The sequence below is a fragment of the Bos taurus genome, chromosome 21 (genome assembly GCF_002263795.3).
Source record: "Bos taurus isolate L1 Dominette 01449 registration number 42190680 breed Hereford chromosome 21, ARS-UCD2.0, whole genome shotgun sequence".
Lineage (NCBI taxonomy): Eukaryota > Metazoa > Chordata > Mammalia > Artiodactyla > Bovidae > Bos > Bos taurus.
In genome coordinates this window covers 17559025-17580471 of record NC_037348.1, presented here as the reverse complement: position 1 = coordinate 17580471, position 21447 = coordinate 17559025, and the positions used below count along the sequence as shown (strand labels likewise).

General features: G+C 38.3%; 1 protein-coding gene across 1 annotated transcript in view; it reads right to left on the bottom strand.

The window, feature by feature from the left end:
- The window catches only part of AGBL1 (AGBL carboxypeptidase 1), a 939272-nt gene that overhangs the window by 273136 nt on the left and 644689 nt on the right, over positions 1-21447 (bottom strand). The window lies entirely within an intron of this gene.

The window sequence follows — 21447 nt, the reverse complement described above, 5'->3', positions numbered from 1 at the left end:
GCTGTACTAAGATAACATATGAAAGCAGAGCCGTGACATATACTCTATGATATTATTAACAATTAGCAAGCACCTTGAATGTTGACCACGTGTCATTCTGTTCTGAGCTCTTTTACATGCATTGACTCAGTGAATCTTTACCAAAGTCCTATGAGTTCATCATAGAGTACTGCGCTGAGCTTCCGTGCTTTATAGCAGGTTCCTGCTAGTTATCTGTTTTAAACATGGTAGTGTATATATGATGATCTAGGTAGGTGAGATGGTTGAGGGGGGTCCAAGAGGGACAGGATGTATGTATACATATAACTGAACTGGAAAAGGTCAGTTTTCATTCCAGTTGCAAAGAAAGGGCAATGCCAAAGAATGCTCAAACGACTGTACAGTTGTCTTCAGTTCACATGCTAGCAATGCAATGTTCAAAATCCTCCAGTCTAGGTTTCAGCAGTATGTGAACCGAGAAGTTCCAGATGTACAAGCTGAGTTTAGAAAAGGCAGAGGAACCAGAGATCAAATTGCCAACATTCTTTGAATCATAGAGAAAAGAAGGGAATTCCAGAAAAATCATCTACTTGTGTGTGATCGACTACACAGAAACCTTTGACTGTGTGGATCACAACAAACTGCGGAAAATTCTGAAAGAGATGGGAATACAAGACCACCTTCCTGGCCTCCTAAGAAAGCTGTATGCAAGTCAAGAAGCAACAGTTAGAACCAGGCATGGAACAACGGACTGGTTCAAAATTGGGGAAAGGGTACATCAAGTCTCTGTATTATCATCCTGCTTATTTAACTTCTTTGCAGAGTACATCATGCAAAATGCTAGGCTGAATGAATCACAAGCTGGAATCAAGATTGCCAGGAGAAATGTCAACAACCTCAGATATGTGGATAATACCATTCAAATGGCAGAAAGCAAAAAGGAAATAAAAAGCCTCTTGATGAAGGTGAAATAGAAGAGTGAAAAGCTGGCTTAAAACCTAACATTCAAAAACCTAATATCATGGCAACCAGTCCCATCACTTCAAGGCAAATAAAAAGGGAAAAAGTGGAAACAGTGATAGATTTTACTTTCTTGGGCCACAAAATCACTTCAGACAGTGACTGCAGTCACAAAATTAAAAGACGCTTGCTCCATAAAAGAAAAACTATGACAACCCTACACAGCATATTAAAAAGCACATATGTCACTTTTCCAACAAAGGTCTGTGTCATCAAAGCTATGGTTTTTCCAGTATGTATGGATGTGAGACTTGGACAATAATGAAGGCTTAGTGCCAAAGAATTGATGCTTTCAAACTGTGGTGTTGGGGAAGACTCTTGAGAGTCCCTTGGACTTCAAGGAGATCAAATCAGTCAATTCTAAAGAAAATCAACTCTGAATATTCATCGGAAAGAAAGATGCTGAAGCTGAAGTTACAATACTTTGGCCACCTGATGTAAGAGCCAACTCATTGGAAAAGATCCTGATGCTGGGAAAGATTGAGGGCAGGAGGAGAAAGGGATGACAGAGGATGAGATGGTGGGATGGCATCACCGACTCAATGGACATGAGTCTGAGCAAACTGTGGGAGATAGTGAAGGACAGGAAAGCCCGGCGTGCTTACAGTTCATGGGGTCTCAAAGAGTCGGACACAACTTGGTGACTAAACAACAGCAACAAATAGCTGATTCACTTCGTTGTACAGCAGAAACTAACACAACATTGTAAAGCAATTATATTTTTTTAAAAAGCCCTATGAGGTGTGTGTGTGTGTGTGTGTGTTACTTCAGTCGTGTCCGACTCTTTGCAACCCTATGGACTGTATGTAGCCCACATGTGGAGCTCTTCTGTCCGTGGGATTTCCTAGGCAAGAATACTGGAGTGGGTTGCCACCCCCGCCTCCTGGGGATCTTCCCCACGCTGGGGTCAGTCCTGCTTGTCTTATTTCTCTTGCTTTGGCAGGAGGGTTTTTTTTTACCATTAGCGCCACCTGGAGACTCATAAATTGATTCTGACTCAACAAACTGCTATATGTAGACTGGGAGGAACTCTGTATTACTTGATGAGCTACAAAGTGCGTGCTTTTTGAAGTTAGATTTAAAAAATTGGATTTGAACCCTCATTTTACTATTTTATGAATGTGTTATTTTAGAATTGTGAACTTCATTCACCTTGATTTTCTCATCCATAAAAGAGATTATAATTCCTCCCTCCACATACTTAGATGTGCCGTGAGAAAGAATATTTCAAAGTCCCCACAATATTGATCAGTTTTATCTCAATTTTTCTTTTCTTCTTCCTATAAAGATATTTAATACAACAGAATTCAATGTAGTTCTGAGGTCTTCGTGTTTATAAAGTACATTTCACTTACATGAAAAAATCAATAGTTGAATATTATATTTTTTAAAAAATAGATTTTCCATCCAAAGAATAGTAATCTAGAAGACAGGGATGTGATAGTAAAAATTTTAAAAGATTGGCCTAAGTGTCCCAAGGAAAAATGAAGTTCCAAGTTAGGAAACAATTTCATGAAAGAATTCCTAGGTAAAATGATAAAGAAATGTGTAAAGTCCTCAACTTTATTTCAGCTGTTTAAAAATGTGGTTTGCTGGATGTTTGGACACCTGTTTACCTGAAGAAAGGAGACATTACTTCAGAGTTAAGGGAAGTCTGTTCCTCTGTAAACAACAGCAGCAGGAGGGGAAAGACAGAAGTTTAACAAGTGGTTTTCCTTAGGTCAATCGAGAAGATCCCTTTTCACAAAAAGAGAACAGATCTCAGTCTCTTTCCTGCTACAGCAGCTCTGAGGTCCAATGCTTTCCCTCCTCCCATTTTCCTGACTGCTCTGCTTCATTCTACAATGGCTGGCTTGGTCAGGAACAGTGGGGTGGAGGTCAGACCGTCCTCCTCCACCCTCCTGCCTCGCTGGTGGCAAAGGGGAATAAACAAGGAGGGTATGAACAAGAATCCAGGCTCTAGGGATAGGCAACATAACTGATCCACATGTGTTACCCCAGCATCCAGTCCAACAAATAACAAGTCAGAAAAAAGAAGAGTCCTGGGGGAAATAAATCTCATAGCAGGCACAATATTGGCAGATCAGAGGAAATTTCTACATACAAGTCAAATTCTGTACAGCAACAGTCAAAAAGATAGCTTTTTTTTTTTTTTACTACCGTATCACCTTATTTTTTAGATTAATTTATTTTTAATTGGAGGATACTTGCTTTACAATATTGTGTTGGTTTCTGACATACATCAGTATGAATCAGCCATAGATATACATATATCCCCTCCCTCTTGAACCTTCCTCCCATCTCTCAGCCTTTTAAACCCCTCTGGGTTTTACAGAGCCCTAGTTTGAGTTCCCTGAGTCATACAGCAAATTCCCATTGGCTATCTATTTTACATATGGTATGGTATATGTTTCTAGGATACTCTCGCCATTCTTCCCAACCTTGGAAAAAAAAAAGAAAAAAATAGCATTTTTATAATGCAAAAAGAGTCTCAGAATAGATATCAGTTCACTTATTTCAGTTAATGGTTAGTAAAATAAAATGACTAGACAAGAAGACATCAAATAAAGTAACTTACAGCATTTACTGACTGTGGGGCCTTGAGGAACACCTGTTCCATTTCGCTCTCTACTATGAATCTCACTTTAGTAACCTATGCTTTTTACTCCCAAACAGTATGAAGAACATTTGTTTATCCAAATGGCCTCTTCTTCTGTCCTACATCCAGCCTGGAGTGAAAATCTCAGAGGCAAGGATTAAGCAATATATGTTTTTTTATATCCCTGGCATGGAATACATAGTTCAGCATATGGTATATCCTCCATATATTATAAATGGGTAAGTAATGGCTATAAATGTATGGATATGCAGAGGCATGGGTGTGCGTTCCTTGGATACTTATTGTATTTGCTGAGTGGAACTATATTTCTCTGGATAGCAGATATAGGAATGCCTTTAAATTCTGTTCTCCTGTTGTTAAATGCCATGAGCAATTTTAAAAACTTCTTATTTTATTTTCGCTCCAGGAGATGCATTTACTCCCTGGATACATTTGGGGAAACAGGTAAACAAAATTTAAAAATTCTCTTATCTACATTGGTCAGTTACTATGTACTCACAGCAGTAGTTTTACAGATAAATCTGGCTTTGGGTTAGTTTAAAAGTGTATCTTAGTAAAACAGAGAACCAATTTTCCTCTCCCTAAGCTTAGTTCGATTAATTAGGATTTGTTTTTCACAGGCAATGACAAAAAGTCTGACTAAAGTGACTTAATAATAAATGGAACCTTATTTTTTGCATATCATAAGGTTTGATGGGTATTAAGTTTCTGGCCTTATTTCAGTTGTCTTAACAAAATCAGGGTCACTGTATCTGCTATTCTTCTGATTTTCTCATCATGACTGCAAGGTGGCTGCAGTAGCTCCAGCCAGCACATCACCATTCAAGGAAGGAGAAAGAGAAAGTGGGGGGGGGGGGAGGGGGGAAATGACAGCATTTTCTTGCTTATACTTTATTGGTCAGAATTATGTAATAAAGCAAACACTAGCTTTAGAATTGTCTGGTAACTAAATAGTTTAGATTGCTCATCCTTTTTAATAAAGATATGTAAGACAGAAGAGTGTTAGAAACAAGACTGGGTGAGTCCAGCAAGGACACACCAATATCCATGTACCAATGCTGCTAGAAAGTACAGCTCTTTATTTTTTCAACACACTGGTAAGCAAAACTCACTGGCACAGTTCTTTACATATACATATATTTTTAAACTTTTCTTGATAATCTACCCCAAAATAAGTGAAATTCACAACTATATTTGTTCCCCAAATTGGCTAATAGCCTCACCCTCATATAATTTTTAAATATCAACATGGGAAGAATATTTGTATTACTGTAGAAAATTACTTATTTTAATATTTTAAAATAAGTTTTAAAATAACTTTAAAGTCTAAAATTTAATTTTTTATTTTAATATTTGTATTATTGCAGAAAATTATATATTGGTAAGACAAACATAGAATCCACAGAAGATAAGTTTATAAAGCATGAATACTGATAAGCAAGATACTAAGCAAGATACTTATCAAGATACTGGTGAGCATAGAGAAAAACCAATTAAAAATCAAACATAGGGAAATATTCTATTTTATTACTTAAAAATACTTCTTACACTCTGCAAATTGGTAGATAAACACACTCAAATTGAAAATATTTAGTGCTGACTCTTATGATAAAAGCTGGCACATATCAAAATACAATGACTATTTGATATGATAATATTACTTCTGAGAATTTTTCCTAAGGAACCAATTCTAATAAAAGTGAAGCCGTATACACAAAATGTGTATCATGTCAAAGTTATACATAGTAATTAAAATTTTTTGAGAGAAAAGTCTAAATATTTAATAAGGAAAAATGACTAATGAAATTATAGTGGAATAAACTTTATGAGATATAATGAAGTAATAATTATAACAATTTGACAATAAGCGATAATGTTTATGATTTAATGATAAGTGTGAAAAGCAAAATACAAAGCACATAATGATGTGATTTCTGGTGAAGATTTAGGAATGAAAACCCCTCACGTACATTCAGACACTAGTGATATGATTTGCCTATAATACACAAACACATAGACAGGGGTAATATCAGTAAAACATTCATGTGCAAAATACTTTTAAAAATTATCACTCCCTAGAAAAATGTTTTAAAAGCTACGTAGGACTTCCCTGATGATCCGATCATTGAGAATCTGCCTTCCAATACAGGGTATGCTCATTAGATCCCTGCTCCCTGAGGATCCCACATGTCACTGGGCAACTAAGCCCATGCACCACAACCACTGAGCCCAAGAGCCGAAACCACTGAAGCCTGTGCACCCTAGAGCCCCTTTTCCACAGCAAGCGAAGCCGCTGCATTGAGAAGCCCACGCACCGCAGCTAGAGAGTAGCGCCCATTCACTGCAACCAGAGAAAGCCCACGTGTAACAGTGAAGACCTGCTGCAGCCAAAAAAAAAAATCTGTACATAGCATGTCAATAAACTAGTGTAATTACATTTAGATATTGTAGGATCTCCTATCGTTAATATTCTGAAGTACAGTAAGATTTATTTCTTTTATGTGTAATTCAGTGACAGTAAAGATTGGTGTCTTTCATTAGTTCTAGAAAAATGTCACCCATTATTTCTTAGAATAATTTATTCCCCCATTCCCTATCTACTCCAAAACTCTTAACTCTACTTTCATATTTTGTTATTTCTTTCTATCTCTGTGATTCTGAATATTTTATACAAATACTCCATTTTCATAATTCTCTCTCCAGCTTTATTGAATCATTTTTCTAACATATCCATCTCAAAACCTGTCTCTGAAATACTATAAACACAGTTATGTATATGCTCTACCTGATCAGTCCTAAATATAGTCTTTGTGTGAATCATTTATTGGGTTGATTTTTCTGTTTAGTGGCAATAACATAGGCTTCTTTGCTCATTTTATGATTTTTCAAGAATTCTAAATTTGCATATTATTTAATTCAAAGAAAGTATTTGTGGATTTATTTTTAATGTTCTTGCCTCCAGAAAGATCTTATGCTTGACTCCCCTAGGCACTTGGGAACAGCCAATAACGGACTAGTATAGGCTGAAGTTTGGGCTTGAAGCCTTTTGGGTTCTACTGTCCAACTGAATTATGTTCCCAAATCTGCTTAAAGGAGGGTTTGTGTTGAGAAATTATGAATAAAAACTTTTCCATTTTTTCCTGCTCTACCCAAAGCCATGGCCAAAAGACATTCAGGCAAACCTACTTTCTTGCTTTTCCCAGATTGCGTTTTCACCAGTTTACTGACTGCAGTTGTCATCTTCCGAGGACCTAACTTTGCGTGGTCAAGTCTTCAATCAGTCCTCAGATCTTGCATGGGCCTCTCTCTGTGTCCAAAACCCAAGTTATAAGTGAATAGGGATTAATTTCTGCCCCCAAAGACCAACAATGTCTGGCAAAACCTATCTTTATTTTTAATAAAACTAGACTTCATTGAACACCCTCTATAAGCAAAGAGGAAAGAGGTTACATGCTTCATGCTGTCATGTGTAGAAATACTACAGTTAAAAAGGGTGGCACTCAAAAGACACTAAACAAGTTTCATTTTTAAAAATACAATTACTTCCAGAAATGAGAAAACAATCTGGGAAATTTCTTATTTATATCTTGGAAATAATCAAGAGATATCATTGCCCTGGTGCAAGGATAGCAAAAAGGAATGATGAGAGAATAAGAGGTCAGAAGAAATTGCACTGCTGAGATGGAAAAGGGCATTTCTACATTAAAATCCAAATGGAAAGAGTTCACACACTATTCAACGCAGAAAATGAAATTCATTCTGTATAAGATAACCTTGAGAAATTTTCCAGCATCTCAAGGGAAAGCTGGATAAACCTGATGAGTTAAATATGTAAACAAGAATCATGGAACAGATTTAGGAAAAGCGATCTTGTACTTCGAGACTAGATAGTATGGAAGTCATAACACAAGTCAAGAAAAAGAAAAAAGGGATGAGGAGAAAGAAGAAAGAACTTCCTTACAGTAAAAAAAACAAAACAAAAAAAACCTAAGTCTGCAGATCAAACAAGTTCACCAAATACAAGTGCTGTAATTAATTAAAAGAAACCAAAAAATTGTATAGATCCCAATAAATAATTTAAAATTAAATAGTAAAATTTGCTCACACCAATAGACACAAAAAATAGTAAGGCAATGACATATAGAACTGAGGAGAAAATATTGTGTCTTGAAAAATGTTGTTTACATGTGAGGGCCCTGCAGGAAGATAACCCAAGGATGAGAAAGAGTTAAATACAAACCACATATTGATAAGGAAAATTTCAGGGACTTCTGTGAAGGTCCAGCGGCTAGGACTCTGTGCTCCCAGTGCAAGGGTGCAGTTCTGATCATTGGTCAGGGAACTGAGATGCTACATGCCTCCCAGCACGGCCATACAAATAATCAGAACTCAAAAAATTCAGAATTTCTTTTAAAATATTATTATAACTGTATTATTTACAATAACCAATACATGGAATGAACCTAAGAATCCATCAATCAATAACTTGATGAAGAAAATGTGATATAGACATATAGATATGGATCCATCAGAATATTAGTCTCAATACAATAGAAGGAAATCTTGCCATTTGCAGCAACATGTAAAGACATTGAGGGCATTACATTAAGTGAAATACATTAAGGAAAGACAAAGACTGTATGATCTCACTTACATGTGGAATCTACGAAAAAAAAAAAAAAAAAACATCTCACAACGAACAGACTGGCGATCGCTAAAAGTAAAGAGTGGAAGGAGGGCAATGTGGGTGAAGGTGATCAAAAGTTAAAATGTCCAATAGTGAAAATGTAAAATGCCCTCATAGTCAACTAAAGAGTCCAAAATGCAGCACTTGGGTGCAATCTCAAAAATGACAGAATGATCTCTGTCCATTTTCAAGGCAAACCATTCAATAGCACAGTAATCCAAGGCTATATGCCCCAACCAGTATTGTTAAAGAAGCTGAAGTTGAATGGTTCTATGAAGACCGACAAGACATTCTAGAACTAACAACCAAAAAAGATGTATTTTTCATCATAGGGGACTGGAATGCAAAAGTAGGAAGTCAAGACATACCTGGAGTAACAGGCAAATTTGGCCTTGGAGTACAGAATGAAGCAGGGCAAAGGCTAACAGAGTTTTGCCAAGAGAACACACCAGTCATAGCAAAAACCCTTTTCCAACAACACAAGAGAAGACTCTACACATGGACATCACCACATAGTCAATAGTGAAATCAAATTGACTATATTCTTTGCAGCCAAAAATGGAGAAGCTCTATACAGTCAGGAAAGACCGGGAGCTAACTGTGGGTCAGATCATGAACTCCTTATTGCCAAATTCAGACTTAAAATGAAGAAAGTAGGGAAAATCACTAGACCATTCAGGTATGACCTGAATCAAATCCCTTATGATTATACAGTGGAAGTGACAAATAGATTCAAGGGATTAGGTCTGATAGAATGCCTGAAGAACTATGGACGGAGGTTCATGACACTGTACAGGAGGCACTGATCAAAACAATCCCCAAGAAAAAGAAATGCAAAAAGGCAAAATGGTTGCCTGAGGAGGCCTTACAAATAGCTGTGAAAAGAAGAGAAGCAAAAGGCAGAGGAGAAAAGGAAAGATACATCCAAGTTGAGTGCCGAAGACTTGATATTTTGAACTGTGGTGTTGGAGAAGAATCTTGAGAGTCCCTTGGACTGCAAGGAGATACAACCAGTCCATCCTATAGATCAGTCCTGAGTGTTCATTGGAAGGACTGAAGCTGAAACTCCAATATTTTGGCCACCTGATGCGGAGAGCTGACTAACTTGAAAAGACCCTAATGTTGGGAAAAATTGACAGTGGGAGAAGAAGGGATGACCGAGATGAGATGGTTTGATGGCATCATCAACACAATGGACGTGAGTTTGTGTAAACTCTGGGAGTTGGTGATGGACAGAGAGGCCTGGCGTGCTGCAGTCCATGGGGTCGCAAAAAGTCAGACACGACTGAGTGACTGAACTGAACTGAACTGAACTGAACCCATTTGAATGCAGAGTTTCAAAGAAGAACAAGGAGAGATAAGAAAGCTTCCCTCAGTTATCAATGCAAAGAAATAGAGGAAAATAATAGAATGGGAAAGACTAGAGATCTCTTCAAGAAAATTAGAGATATCATGGGAACATTTCATGTGAAGATGGACGAAACGAAGGTCTGAAATGGTATGGAACTAATAGAAGCAGAAGATATTAAGAGGTGGCAAGAATACACAGAAGAACTATACAAAACAGATCTTAATGACCCAGATAACCATGATGGTGTGATCACTCACCTAGAGTCAGACATCCTGGAGTGTGAAGTCAAGTGGGGCTTAGGAAGCATCACTGCAAACAAAGCTAGTGGAGGTGATGGAATTCCAGCTATGCTATTTAAAGTCCTAAAAGATGATGCTGTGAAAGTGCTGCACCCAATATGCCAGCCACATTGGAAAATTTAGCAGTGGCCACAGGACTGGAAATGATCAGTTTTCATTCCAATCCCAAAGAAAGTCAACACCAAAGAATGTTCATACTACTGCTCAATTGAACTCATCTCACATGCTAGCAAAGCAATGCTCAAAATTCTCAAAGTCAAGCTTCAACAGTACGTGAACTGAGAACTTTCACATGTTCAAGCTGAATTTAGGAAAGGCAGAGGAACAAGAGATCAAATTGCCAACATTCGTTGGATCATCAAAAAAGACATAGAATTCCAGAAAAAAATTCTACTTATGCTTTATTGATTACACCAAAGGCTTTGACTGTGTGGATCAAGACAAATTGTGAAAATTCTTCAAGAGATGAGAATATCAGACCACCTTATCTACCTCCTGAGAAATCTCTATGCAGGTCAAGAAGCAACAGTTAGAACTGGACATGGAACAATGGACTGGTCCAAAATTGGGAAAGGAGTACATTAAGGCTGTATACTGTCACCCTGCTTATTTAACTTATATGCAGAGTACAACATGAGAAATGCTGGGCTGGAGGAAGCACAAGCTGGAATCAAGATTGCCGGGAGAAATATCATTAACCTCAGATATGCAGATGACACCACCCTTATGGCAGAAAGTGAAGAGGAACTAAAGAGCCTCTTGATGAAAGTGAAAGAGGAGAGTGAAAAAGTTGGCTTAAAGCTCAACATTCAGAAAACGAAGATCATGGCATCCGGTCCCATCACTTCATGGCAAATAGACGGGGAAACAGTGGAAACAGTGACAGACTTTATTTTCTTGGGCTCCAAAATCACTGCAAATGGTGACTGCAGCCATGAAATTAAAAGATGCTTGCTCCTTGGAAGAAAAGCTATGACCAACCTAGACAGCATATTCAAAAGCAGAGACATTACTTTGCCAACAAAGGTCCATTTAGTCAAAGCTATGGTTTTCCCAGTAGTCATGTATGGATGTGAAAGTAGGAATATAAAGAAAGCTGAGTGCTGAAGAATATATGCTTTTGAACTGTAGTGTTGGAGAAGACTCCTGAAAGTCCCTTGGACTGCAAGGAGATCAAACCAGTCAGTCCTCAAGGAAATCAGTCATGAAAATTCACTGGAAGCACTGATGCTGAAGCTGAAACTCCAAAACTGTGGCCACCTAATGTGAACAACTGACTCATTTTAAAAGACCCTGATGCTGGGAAGGATTGAAGGCAGGATGAGGAGGGGATGACAGAGGATGAGATGATTAGTTGGCATCACCAACTCAATGGACGAGTTTGAGCAAGCTCCCAGAATTGATGATGGACAGGGAAGCCTGGTGTGCTGCAGTCTATGGCTTCACAAAGATTCAGACGCAAATGAGCCACTGAACTGAACTGAACTGAATTGTAAAATAAATGTTATAGGGATGTTTTGTACAATGTAGTGATTATAGTTAATACCGTATCATGTATTTGAAAGTTGCTAATAAACTAAATCATAAAAGTTCTCTCCATATACACACACAAAAAAATTGTATGTGTGTGTGGTGATGAATATTAATGAAAGGTGATGATGATTTCTCAGTCTATACATATATCAAATCACTATGGTGTTCAGCTGAAAGTAATATAATGTTATATGCCAATTATAACTCAATACAAAGTTGGAAAATATTAGCATAACCCTAAATCCAAGAAACTGATCCTTATAGCATGTAAATAATGCAGTAAGACAAATAATTTTATAGCCTAATCTAGAAGGTATTTTTCTGAGAATGACATGTGGCTGGTGTTATTTGAAAATCTACTAACATAGATGTTAATGGATAGAGATCAAAAAGCAGAGGAGAATAGAGGAAAAATAAACAGGACCTTCTGGATCTGTGCATCCATTTTGGATACAAATCTCAGCTTATGAGCTAACAGCACTTACAAAGACGAGAGGGCAGCATGGTGGGTATCAACACAGGCCCTGGGGCTCACATCGCTAGTGCCCCAATCCTAGAGCTGCCCTATGCTAACTGTATGGCCATTAAGAAAATCACTCTCAGTGCCTCAATTTTCTAATCTGTAGAATGGGAATAATAATAATAATCATTAATGATAATAATAATAATATCACTATCTACCTCATGGAACTCCTAAGATAATTCAAGGAGTTAAAATATATTAAAAAACTTGATTTAATACATGGCCCATTTCTCATTATACGAGTATTTATTATTATCAACAGTAACAGCAAATTCTTACATGAAAGTGTAGTTGCTCAGTCATGTACCCCAGTCTTTGCAACCCCACAGACTGTAGCCTAACAGGCTCCTCTGTCCATGGGATTTTCTAGGCAATAGTACCGGAGTGGATTGCCATTTCCTTCTCCAGGGGATCTTCCCAACCCAGGGCTCGAACCCAGGTCTCCTGCATTGTAGACAGACGCTTTACTGTCTGAGCCACCAGGGAAGTCTTTCTTACATGAAACCAATAGTCAAAATTATACTTGGCATACACAGTCCTTCTTAAAACTATTGCATACTCTCACTACCGTTATTTACCAATATTCAACAAGTTCCAAACAATTCAGTAAGATAAGAAAAAATGGAATCATACATATTAAAAAGGAAGGAAGCACATTATCATTATTTGAAGACTGATTAGGTACTAAAGCAAACTAAAGGAATCAACTGAAACAGAAAATCTATTAGATAGGAGGCAAGAAATGAGTAAGTAGACAGGTAACAAATTAAATATACAAAAATCAATTTTCTTTCTATGAACCAGCAAAATAAATTATTAAGTATAATAAAAATTCCATCACAATAGCAACACAACTATAAAATATCTAGGAATGGAATTAATAATAAATACCCTAAGGATTATATGATAAATCTCAGGAATTTACCAACAGATAAAATGAAAAAATGTAAAGAAATGAAGGAGCATACTGAATTCTGGGAAAGCAGGGCCTAATAGCACACAATATCAATTCTCACATTAGTCTATAAAAGCATAGAAAACCAAAACAGCAGTGGGGATTTTCAGACTTGGCAAACTAATTCTACTTTAGAAGAATACATGGCAAAAATATCCAAGAATCATTCTGGAATAAACAGTGAAAATAATAATGAGCGTTTTCCTTTACAGATAGGCAAAAGATCTTACATATTTACAATAATTTACTGTTATGATATTAATGCAGAATATGGCAGTAGATCAAGGGAAGAATACAGAAAGCCCCCAAACCTTGGAATATGTGAAAATTTGCACAAGATAAGAAGCTTTTCAAGTCACAAGAAAATGTACTATATGGAGCTAAAACAAAGACAACTGATTAATATTTCAGGCAAAACTTCTCCCACAAATATAAAAATTTTTATTTTGATTAAAAGGTTAGATATTTAAAAATCAAACAACAATACAGGAAAAAAATACAGATTTTATGTTTCTCATCTCCAGACCAGGAGAAGGTCTTTTAATATATATCTGCAAAGAAGAAACCATAAAGGAAAATATTAGTGATTGAACAAATAAAATATAAAAATATGTAAATTGCCAAAAATATTACAAAAGAAACATGATTTTAATAAAGGGGAAAATTAGCTCTCTTGATACAAAATGCAAATTACTATATTATACCATACTATAACATAGCATGATTTGGTTTTCAATTCAGGTTTAGCCTTGATCCCAAAATTGTACTGATTTGCTGGTACAGATCTGTAAATTGGCAATGTTATTGCTGGTTACCAGTGGAAGTGCATGTAGTTGCAGTATTTCCAAAGGACAATTTGAAAATGCATCCTTAAGAATGCTTAAGCTCTTGGAGTTAATTCAAATTCCAGAAAGCAATATTAAGAAAATAGTCATAAGACAAACAATAAGAAATTCCTAAATAAGCATTAGTATATCACTAGTCAAATAAACTTGTGTATATTCATATCATGGAATATTAACATTATGTGTTTTGAATAGGCAACTTCACGGGGATAATTTCACAATTTAGTTTAAGCATCTCTGGAATGTTTAAATTTCCTTCTTTTAAAATTTTTTATTTTATTTTCGACTATAGCTGATTGGAACAACAGACTGCTTCCAAATCGGGAAATGAGTATATCAACACTGTATATTGTCACCCTGCTTATTTAACTTATGTGCAGAGTATATCATGAGAAACACTGGTCTGGATGAAGCACAACCTGGAATCAAGATTGCTGGGAGAAATATCAATAACCTGAGATACATAGACAACACCACCCTTATGGCAGAAAGTGAAGAATTAAATAGCTTCTTGATAAAAGTGAAAGAGTGAAAAAACTGGCTTAAAACTCAACATTCAGAAAACAAGATTATGGCATCTGGTCCCATCGCTTCATGACAAATAGATGGGGTAACAATGGAAACAGTGACAGACTTTATTTTGGGGGGCTCCAAAATCACTGCAAAGAAGGCAATGGCAGCGCACTCCAGAACTCTTGCCTGGAAAATCCCACGGGCAGAGGAGCCTGGTGGGCTGCAGTCCATGGGATCGCTAAGAGTCAGACATGACTGAGCAACTTCACTTTCACTTATCACTTTCATGCATTGGAGAAGGAAATGGCAACCCACTCCAGTGTTCTTGCCTGGAGAATCCCAGGGATGGGGGAGCCTGGTGGGCTGCCATCTATGGGGTCACACAGAGTCGGACACGACTGAAGTGACTTAGCACCAAATCACTGCAGCTGGTGACTGCAGCCATGAAATTAAAAGATGCTTGCTCCTTGGAAGAAAAGTTATGACCAACCTAGACAGCATATTAAAAAGCAGAGACACTACTTTGCCAACGAAGGTCCATCTAGTCAAGGCTATGGTTTTTCCAGTAGTCATGTATGGAGGTAAGAGTTGGACTACAAAGAAAGCTGAGTGCCAAAGAAGTGATGCTTTTGAACTGTGGTGTTGGAGAAGATTCTTGAGAGCCTCTTGGACTGCAAGGATATCCAACCAGTCCATCCTAAAGGAAATCAGTCCTGAATATTCATTGGAAGCACTGATGCTGAAGCTGAAACTCCAATACTTTGTCCACCTGATGAGAAGAGCTGACTCATTTAAAAAGATGCCGGGAAAGATTGAAGGTGTGAGGAGAAAGGGACAACAGAGAATGAGATTGTTGGGTGGCATCACCAATTCAATGGACATGAGTTTGAGTAAATTCTGGGAGCTGGTGATGGACAGGGAGGCCTGGTGTGCTACAGTCCGTGGGGTTGCAAAGAGTCATACACAACTGAGTGACTGAACTGAACTGAACTGATAGGTGATTTACAATGTTGTATCACTTTCAGATGTCCAGCAAAGTGATTTAGTTATGCACATACTATATCTATTCTTTTCCAAAGTCTTTCCCCATTTGGTTATTACAGAGTATTTGGTAGTGTTCCCTGTGTTGTATAGTAGGTACTTGTTGATTATTTTACAAATAATAGTGTGTGTATGTTAATCCCAAACTGCTAATTTATTCCCCTTCCCCCGTTTTTCCCATTTCATAATCACAAGTTTGTTTTCTAAGTCTCTGAACTGATTTCTTTTTTGTAAATAAATTCATTTGTATCATTATTTAGATCCACCCATAATGACAGTATGATGTTTGGCTTTGTCTGACTTACTTCACTTAGTATGATCATCTCCAGATCCATCTATATGGCTGCAAAAGCCATTATTTCATCCAATAGAATATTAAAAGCTAAAGTTGGCTACAGTGCAGTGTATCTTGCAATCCTAATTGCTAATTTTATTTAAAAATTGTAAATGATTTATATGTCCTAAAATGTTCAAAGTAGTTAGAAATTCATAATGATGACAGTACCCACTTTATTTATTTTTCTTTGTTTGATTTTCCTTATTTTTAGTCATGAAAAATAAGTGATTGCTTTTTCACTCATATTTCCTTAAGCAATGCATGTAAGCTTGAAGAGAGTACTATATCTGAATGAATATGTTATTTTATATAATATGTGATTTAAAATGTATAAGTAAAATTAAATTTAAAATTCATTCTAATAAATCATTAGTTAAATTAAAATTAAATTAAATATTTGAATTTAAATATTTCAAAAGGACAAAAGGCAAAGAATAAAGCTGGCTAGGCATACTGACTTATCTTGAGTACCTGTTTCTTCCTTCACATATATTACCTAGTATCCTCTGAAGGTGAAAGTGTTAGTTGCTTAGTCATGTCTGATTTTGTGATCCCCGTGGACTGTAGCCAGCTAGGCTCCTCTGTCCATGGAATTCTCCAGGCAAGAATACTGCAGTGGGTAGCCCTTCCCTTCTCCAGGACATATTCCTGACCCAGGGATCAAGCCCAGATCTCCTGCACTACAGGCAGATTACTTACTATCTGAGCCACCAGTATCCTCTAGATTCTCTTTAACTCCTTTGGGTCACTGAGCCTGTGCTTGTTTTCATTTTGGGGTTAAACATCTTAAGGTCTAGTAAAGATATAGCAACAAGAAATCTACTCCCTTGGTATCGTCCCCAGAAACATTCTCAGAATCTTTGGGAACTACCAGCATGAGTCGAGAGACAGTGACTTTGAGAGTTTTAAATGAGTTTGGAGAGGTTCTGAGCTGAATTAAGTGCGTACAACCTTTGTCCTGACATACACCCAGCAGAGAAGTTAAAACCAAGCCAATCCAGCCATGCGGATCCATGAAATCTAATAGGTGTAAGAGGAGAAAGCGAGAGAGTTGGTGGCTAGGTTCCTTGGGTTCCTTGTTTATCGACCCCATCAAATGGACTCTAATGCTTTCACACTGAGGACCAAATCAATCGTGAAGCATGTTGGTGTCTCTGCCAGGCTCCATCTGATGGGTTCCTGTGTATAAAGCCCCTCTGTATCCATCCTTTCAGCCCAGGCTTCCTAATCCATTACTGACAATTGTTTCCTTAGTAACTGCAAAAAGGCCCTATATTCACAGAAACAGCAGGGCTGAAGGTGTGGGCTGTATTTCAAATGTGTCCTTTATTTCTAGGCTGGACCTTCCCTGGGTCTTTTATTGGTGAATTTGTGCTTAAGCCATGAATGACACAGCAGACAGCTAAGTCCTCTGTGATTGCCTTTCTATGTCTTTCTGGACCATACACCTGAGAGTAAATATGAATCAGATACTGTATTTTAGACAGCCTACAATTTGAGCAGAGGCAGGAACGTTACCAAGCTTAACTTTCCGTTTTATAGATGCATAAACTGACAATGCCTTATACAAGGTTATACAGCTAAGTGCTGGTAGAAACCGGGTTACAATAAATGTTCCCCTGACACTAATCAAATGTCTCTGTCAATACATATGGCTTTAAACATCACAAACCTGTTTAATAATAGCCTTTGGAGATTTGGAGTTCATCTTTTCTTACAGGTTATGTGCCGCCATAAATTGCACCTTCCCAACTTCCTCATCACCCCAAGAAATGAAAAGACTGAACCAGAATGGCAGCGGGCACAGGCACAGCCCAATCTTAAACAACTGGCCTGTCACCTCCCTTCTCTATCCCCACCCACTGCCCCTGTCACTCGTCTTCTCTGGCACTTGGATCCCTTAGCTCTGCCCTTGGTTCCTGAAGCCTTCATAGCCTACCTTAAGATGGCTAGCCGGAGCAATCTCTCTAGTTCTGGGTCCCTAGGGCCACTCTTAGACCTAGTTTTGAACTTTCCTTCTAGTGTCACAGATTCGGGGGGGGGTGGTGCGGGGGAGGGAGAAGGTACCCTGCCACTGCCTATGAGTTTTATATAACATTTTGAGAAATTCATCTGAAAAAGACAATGACCAATTAGAACTGCTATGGTTTTTCCAGTGAGAGTTGGACTATAAAGAAGGCTGAGCACCAAAGAATTGATGCTTTTGAACTGTGGTGTTGGAGAAGACTCTTGAGAGTCCCTTGGACTGCAAGGAGATCCAACCAGTCCATCCTAAAAACCGTGAATATTCATTGGAAGGAGGGATGCTGAAGCTGAAGTTCCAATACTTTGGCCACCTGATGCGAAGAGCTGACTCAATGGAAAAGACCCTGATGCTGGGAAAGATTGAGGGCAGGAGCAGAAGAGGGCAACAGAGGATGAGATGGTGAGATAGCATCACCAACTCAATGGACATGAATTTAAGCAAATTCTGGGAGACAGTGAAGGACAGGGAAGCCTGGCAGGCTGCAGTCCATGAGGTCCCAAAGAGTTGGACACAACTTAGCAACTGAACAGCAATGACAACAAATTAGAACAAGTGCCGGTCATAGCAATGGAGCAGGGTTCTGCTTGGCCAGATCCTGTAGCTTCTGAACCTTGATGTGGTCCTGGAGGAATATGGAAGAAGAGTGAGGGAGAACAGTATAGTGAAGGGGTGGATGGGGGTTCCACTGGAGGGCATTAGCAGCGGCTATTAACGTGCAGAAGTGAAAGTATTTTAATGCACTAACAATGGACATAGTCATACTGGTGCACCCAGTGGAATATCAACCCTAATCTTTATCCATGCCTCCAGGTTTCACTCCAGTTCATCCAAGCGCACCCAGGAGGTGTCTCCTTGTCTGATGAGAGGGATGGGACATAAACAAAAACTATTTTCAAAAGGTGGAACACCATTAACATGAAGCTGAATACCCCAACTTCCCCATATGACTTCTGCCAGGAGAGGGACCCACCAGAACAGGCCTTCACCAGACACTCTGGGTGGGGCACGCCTTGGGAGGGTGAGAGCACCATAGCAGTGCTGAAGCCAGTGCTTCTCAAAACATGATGCTCAGATTAGTGTTTGCCTGTGAAATGTTTGTGAACACTTAAAGAAATGGAAGACCTGAGCCTGAATATAAATCAATCATGTGACGAAGCACACGTTTAGTTAATCTAATTTTTCTTCCAAGGAAGGAGCATGTGATTGTGTTTATTTATATTCTGGTACAAGCTATTTATATCTTTGTAGTAACAGATGAATCAATAGTTCAGGAACCAGACAGTTTGAGTCGTACTGCTCCAGAATAGGCCCCAACAAGGCCTCTGCTTTGAATAGTGCGAAATAATATTTTTGGAGTCAGTTCTGTAGGCTCTGAATCTCAACACTGCCACTTCATATCCCAGTGGCTATTCAATTTATATAACCTATCTGAAATTAAGGCCTTTTTCCTTAAAATGGGAACATATTATCTATCACTCAATTGTTTCTATGAATACTGAATGAAATAAAATGTGCACATGTACCACGCAGGTACACAGAGTAGATGCTCCATAAATGTGAATTTCGGGTACTTTTACCACATGCGCTATCGTATACATGAGCGTAGCCATTTGTACAGATGAGATACACACACACACACACACATATGAAACATACAAATATATGTATGTCCTTAAAAAGCTAAAAAGAGAGTCACCACATGATCCATGAATCCCATTCCTAGGCATACATCTGGAGAAAACTCTAATTCAAAAAGACACCTGCACCCCAGAGTTCATGGAAGCACTATTTACAATAGCCAAGGCTATTGTATTGCTGTGGAAGCAACTATTGCTCTCTCTCTCTCTCTCTCTCTCTTGCTCTCTCTCTCTCTCTCTGTCTATACACACACACACACACACACACACACACCCCTAATGGAATATTACTCAGCCTTTAAAAAGAATGAAATAATGCCATTTACAGTGACACAAAAAGATCTAGAAACTGTCAGGCTAAATGAAATGAGGCAGAAAGAGAAAGACAAAAACTATGTGATATCACTTATACGTGAGATTTTAAACAAATGATACAAATATACTTATTTACAGAAGTGAAATAGACTCACAGACACAAGATACAAACTCATGGTTAACATGGGGGGAGAAAGGAGAAAGGAATGAATTAGGTGTTTGAGTTAACATATACGCACTACTATATATAAAATAGATAACCAACAAGGACCTATTGTATAGGTAAGTACAGCATAAACTATACTCAATGTCTCATAATAATCTATAAGGGAAAAGAATTTGAAAAGAATGATACATATGGATGTGTGCTAAGTTGCTTCAGTCGTGTCCGACTCCGTGTGACCCCATGGACTATATAGCCCTCCAGGCTCCTCTGACCCCGGGATTCTCCAGGCAAGAAGACTGGAATGGGTTGCCATTTCCTTCTCCAGTGTGCTGCTGCTAAGTCGCTTCAGTCGTGTCCAACTCTGTGCAACCCCATAGACGGCAGCCCACCAGGCTCCGCTGTCCCTGGGATTCTCCAGGCAAGAAGACTGGAGTGGGGTGCCATTGCCTTCTCCAGTGTGCACATATGTACATAAAACGATTCACAATGCTGCACACCTGAAACAAAAACAACACTGGGAATAAACGAATACTTCAGTTTTAAAAAGTGTATGTGTGTACGCATATATAAATGCCACTCATCTATGATCAGATTTCACTTTCTTCTTTATTTTCTTCCATTTTAACCTGGTCAATTTGATGTGGATAAAACACAATGAGGCAAGGTACTGAGGGCAGGCATTCAAGAGAAGCTAGAGCTTTAAACCACCTAGATAAGTAAAGTTTTGGGTGAGCTGAGGGAGAAGAATCATATTCCTGGTATACAGAGACACCCTAGAGGTATGTCAAGTCCAGTTCTAGACCACCAGAATAAAGTGAATATTAGTGTGTACTCTAGTCTATCAAATGTTTTGGGTTAGGAGGAATTTCCTCCTTAACCTTCTGGAATTCTTCTGGCGGGTCTAATGATTAAACAGATATGAGATAGATTAATAGGAGAAAAAAAAATGGAACCCTTGAAAGTACCAGAGCAAGCTATTTGTATATATTGTTTTTAGACAAAGAAACAATTATTTGTGAAGACTTAAGAAAAACTGTGGTGTTGGAGAAGACACTTGAGAGTCCCTTGGACGGCAAGGAGATCCAACCAGTCCATCCTAAAGGAGATCAGTCCTGGGTGTTCATTGGAAGGACTGATGCTGAGACTGAAACTCCAATACTTTGGTCACCTCATGCGAAGAGTTGACTCATTGGAAAAGACTCTGATGCTGGGACAGATTGGGGGCAGGAGGAGAAGGGGATGACAGAGGATGAGATGGCTGGATGGCATCACTGACTCTATGGACATGAGTTTGGGTAAACTCTGGGAGTTGGTGATGGACAGGGAGGCCTGGCGTGCTGGGATTCATGGGGTCACAAAGAGTTGGATACAATTGAGCGACTGAACTGAACTGAAGAAAATAAAGGGATTTGTGCGTTGGGGTATAAATTCCCTATCTCTGGCAATAAGGATGCTTTCTGTCCTCCTGCTATAGGGACAATACCCTCACATGGTTCATATGGTAGGTTTATTTTCTGTTTTATGGAGAAAGATGGGAATATGAGTTGTTTTTTGTTTTTTGTTTCTGTGCCATGAAGCATGTGAGGGTTTAGTTTCCAGA